Source organism: Manis javanica, chromosome 8 (assembly GCF_040802235.1).
Source record: "Manis javanica isolate MJ-LG chromosome 8, MJ_LKY, whole genome shotgun sequence".
NCBI classification, from domain to species: Eukaryota; Metazoa; Chordata; class Mammalia; order Pholidota; family Manidae; genus Manis; species Manis javanica.
The window spans coordinates 1,554,109-1,558,486 of NC_133163.1; the positions used below are offsets into that span (position 1 = coordinate 1,554,109).

The window sequence follows — 4,378 nt, forward strand, 5'->3', positions numbered from 1 at the left end:
CCACGTGGGGAGCGGGCGCGGGCCGGGGGGGGGTCGGGGGGGGGGGGGGGGGGGTTGGCTGGGGAGGCCCCGCCCACCTGCCCGGCCCGCCGGGCTCCAGTGAGGCTCCCCCAACCTGGGCACTGTGCCCCGCGGCTTTGCTCCGGGGGCTGGGGGGCTGGGGGAGCGGTGGGGGCGGGGCGCATGGAGCGGGGCCTGGGAACCCCTGGAAGATGCCCGCCCACCTCTGAGCTCACTGTCGGGCCCTTCCTGTCGCCCCTGCTCCCCGCCCTGCCCACCCCCGGCCCTCCTGCAGGTCCACCCCGACGGCAGCTGGCCCTCTGCCCCGCTCACCTGTAGAGGCCCCCGGACAGTGGGCAGGTGGGACTCCTCCCAGGCGTCGCTCATCTCCCTTCCCCACCCCCCTCCTCCACCAGCGGGAGGCGTGCTTGGGCCAGCAGGATGGTCCCCTTCTGGGTGACTGCGCTTCTGGCCCTCCAGGATGGAGAGAGTCCCCATCAGCCAGGCGGACCAGCCTCCTCCCAGCAGTGAGGTCGGGGTGGTCTCTGGCCTGAGGAAGCTGCCCCTGTCCCCAGCAGCCAGGATGCTATGCTGCACCCCATCTTCCTGTCCTGCCTCCTCAGTCCTGCTAGGCGGGGGGCCTGCCCATGACCCTCACATTACCCAGCAAGGGCCTGCCCATGACCCCCTAAGGCTCATGATGCCTGGCTGGCTGGCTGGCTGGGGAGTGCCAGGCGCCTGGGTCTGGGAGTCCCTTCAGACATCCTCTGTGCAGTCAGAGCTCCCAGAGAGCCCACTGCCCCAGGCCCCAGGCTGAGGAGGCCCTGGGTGCAGGAGGGGGCCAGCAGAGGCAGGCAGGTGCAGCCTGATGGGGGCTTCACAGCTCCCGCCCCGAGGGGCCCTGCTCCAGCACGCTCAGTGTGCGACCCTGACTCCAACAGGCCGTGAACTGCTGAGCCTCAGTCTCCCCTTCTGTAAGGGGTAACTGTAAGAACCTCTAGCACTTGTAACCAGGCTGCTGGGAAAACATGGGTGAATGTCACCATGGTCTGGCAAATCCCCGGAGGCCCGCCGCGTGTGGACTGTGGGCAGGCAGGGCCGTGCATGGGCTCCTCATGGAGGGTTGTGGGGCAGAGGGCAGGGTGCTGGACACAGATACCTCAGGCTGGGCCCAGGCGACTTCCCATGCTGCAGCTCATGCCCTGGGCCTGGCCCTCCGCTGGGTAGGGATAAGGCCTGGAGCTCCTGGCCTGTAAGTGCCCATTCCTGGCACAGGTGGCCCCTCCACAGCCCAGCAGCCCCAGCCTGTGGAAGTCTCCTTGGCTCAGCCCCAGTGCAGGAGCGGTTTCTGGTCACAGGCCAGTGCCTGCGGGGCCCCAGAGGGCTCCTGAGTGCCGGGTATGCCCAGGAGAGCAAGCCAAGGAGGGTGCTTCCTGACTCCTGGACACCCTCCAGCATGGGGACACGTGAATGCGCGGCGCCTGCACCAGGACTCCGCTGTAATGCGCCAAGTCCCTGCATGGGCGTGGGCCTCTGCCGGGGGTGGGCCAGCCCTTCCCCACCTCTCCCTGCCCCTCAGTGCAGTTGGCACCGCCTCCTGGAAGCCTTCCTGCCCCCCTGAGCTGGATCCTGGCAGTACCTGGGGGCGGGAGGCCCAGCCAGCTGATTCATCACTTTCCTGAGCAGGCGCCTGGCTGCAGCCAGCTGTGATCAGTGGGTGTGTTTGTTGATCCAGTGGGTGGAGGAATTGGAGGGGAAGGTGGGGAGTGACTTTCTAGCCTTGGTCCTGGGTTGGTGAGCATGGCCCAGCTGGGAGAGCATGCCTCTGTGCCCCCACTGCATCTGTCACCCACCTGGGTCTGGGGAGTGCGCAGGACCCTGAGCCTCACCCAGGGACAGGAGTGGGAGGCCTGGCATGGGCTGGGCATGTGGATCTCAGTCACCTTGCCAGCCCCTGTGCAGCACTCTTGGGTGTGAGGACCCCTGCCTGGATGCACGGGAGAGAGGCTGGGGCAAGGCCAGCGGGTCTCCTACCCTGTGTGATGCCAGGACAGGTCTGCCCGGGGATGGGGGCCCAGCCAGGCCCGTGCGGCCTGGCTGCCCTGGCACGGGGAGGGGCCGTGTCTGCGGGACCCCAAGGGCTGGGTCTGTTCTCCGCAGGTGACTGTGGGCCGGAGCAGGGTGAGGACGGCAGGGAGCCTCGGGCAGGTGTGTGTGAGTGTATGTGTCTGTGTGCGGGTGTCCATGTGCGGTGGGTGGCCGGGGTCAGCGGTGCGGCAGGCTGTGGCTGTGCACCTGGTCTCAGAGGGGCTTTCCCTGAGGCCTGGTCCGGGCCTCAGCTTCGTGGGGCTCATCCTGCCACCACTGATTTCTGAGATTACAACCCCCTTGCCCTCATTTCTTTTAGAGGCTCTACTGCTGACCCTCTGCACCCCTAGGACTCCCATTTGGCCCCATTCTGAGCTGGTCTCCTGTCCCCAAGTGGGGCCATAGTGGCTCTTCCTGCAGCTTCTGCCCATCTTGCTGGGCCCCATTGGACTTGTGGAGGTTCTTTCTGGAAGCCACTGCCCGCCCGCCAGCTCCCATTGGGGGCCTGGGGTTGTTGTCAGAACTGGGGGTGTGCACATACCTGCCCCCAGCGCTGGACACCCAGGTCCCCAAGGACCAGGAACACGCTGGAGCTGCAACACGTGGCCCACCCAGCTGCCTGCAGCATGGTAGCGGGCACTCACGTGCCCCCTGAGACTGACCCACAGCAGGTCAGCCCCAGGCGAGCCGGCCCTGCTGCCCTGGACCTGCGGAGGGCTCTCCACAGTGATGCTGGGAGACGGGATGAGCAGAAACAGCAGGCTTCGGGTGCCGCCAACGCGAGCCCTGCTGGGGGCTGGAGGGCAGGCAAGAGCCCTTCTCAGAGACCAGCCTGTCCAGCCTGACCTGTGCTGTGGAGGCAAAAGCCAGAGGAGTGGTGTGGGTAGGCGGGCACTGGTGGGCAAGGGAGGCTGCCTGGGACCCTCCAGGGACCCCCAGCAGCATGGCCTTGGGATGCCTTCCTTTGTCAGTTCAGCACCTAAAATGCTTTTTATCTGTTTCATTTTGAAACACTTTCCCTTTTGAATCCTACTGAAGTGCCCTGAGATGATCTCTGACACAGCTACAGAATGAAGTCGGTGAGAGCATGCCCACCCATCCGTCCACCATCCACCCCCCCTCCCCCACTCAACCACCCCGGGACAAACTCTGCCTGGCGAGTCAGAGTGGGCACCAGCCCTGCCACTGAGCAGTGGTTCTGTGGGCAGCTGTCCTGCCTCCGTGTTTGTTGATAAGAACTCCACCCCTCTGGCCATTTACAGACAGGTGGGCTGTGGCGGGAGGTAGCTGCAGGCCTGGCCCCGGGCCCTGTTCCTGCCAGTGCCCCTCCCTCCGTGCCTGTGCTCGGTACCTGGCAGCATTGCCTGCTCGGGCCCCTGTACCCCTCACGTGTGTTTCTCAGTTCAATTTCCAGAGAGTGCCTGAGTGCCAGCCTGTGTGTTCGTGTCTGTTGTGGGAGGTATGCAGCAGCCAGGGACCATCCCTGGCCGGCGGGGGTGGAGGTGGGTGCAGGCAGCTTCTCAGAGGGATGGTGGCAGCAGGTGGGCAGTCAGAGGCTGGGGTCAGACTGCACCTTCTTCATTTGAGTATCACATATACTCACAGGCTTTCTCACTTTCACAGATTTCAAATCTCTGAACTTGCTTCACGAAAATGTATTTGTGACCCTAAAACCAGCAGTCGATTTCATGGTCATTTGCAGAGCGGCAGGGATTTCGAGGCCCCGACACGCCCGTCCCTGGCCTCTGCTCTGAACAAGAGTCCTCCCGGCCTGGTGAGCGCTGTGTTTTCCACGTTTTCGTCCTTTCTGTTGGCAATTTTGCTGTTGCAGTGCCCCAAGCATAGCGCTGAAGTGCTGGGCAGCGTGTGGAGTGCAGCACGCCCCCCACAGGGACACCCGTGCTAGAGGCGCTTCCTGCAGGCGTGAAGGAGAGGCTGAGCTCAGGCCCAGAATCAGCCGCGCAGCCTAACGCGGGTCTCTCAACAGAAACACATCACGAGGGGATGTCCTGATTGGCTGGGGAAGGTGTGACCAGGGGCTCACAGGACCTCAGCCGCCAGGGCAGGTCCAGCTGAGTGGTCTGCTCTGTTCCGCACAGGTTACTCAGTGTGGCACAGGCGGAGAGCAGCTCTGCTGTTTCATGTGCAGTGGGGCCAAGGCATCTTGAAGGGTCCCGCAGCTAAGGCGGAGAGAAATGGCCAAACCTGCAGGCCCGGTTCTGGGAACGCGGCCAGAGTGGGGAGCTGGGATGCCCTAGATGGAGTCCCGGGGGGTGTTAGGGCTTTGGGT

General features: G+C 64.6%; 1 long non-coding RNA gene across 1 annotated transcript; it reads left to right on the plus strand.

Moving 5' to 3' along the window:
- The first annotated feature begins 1,697 nt into the window (after positions 1 to 1,697).
- LOC118967105 (uncharacterized) lies at positions 1,698 to 3,547 on the plus strand. The gene is made up of 5 exons (XR_005053922.2): positions 1,698 to 2,054; positions 2,161 to 2,208; positions 2,408 to 2,971; positions 3,127 to 3,167; positions 3,491 to 3,547. It is a non-coding gene; the product is annotated as an uncharacterized lncRNA (long non-coding RNA).
- The last annotated feature ends 831 nt before the right edge of the window (positions 3,548 to 4,378 follow it).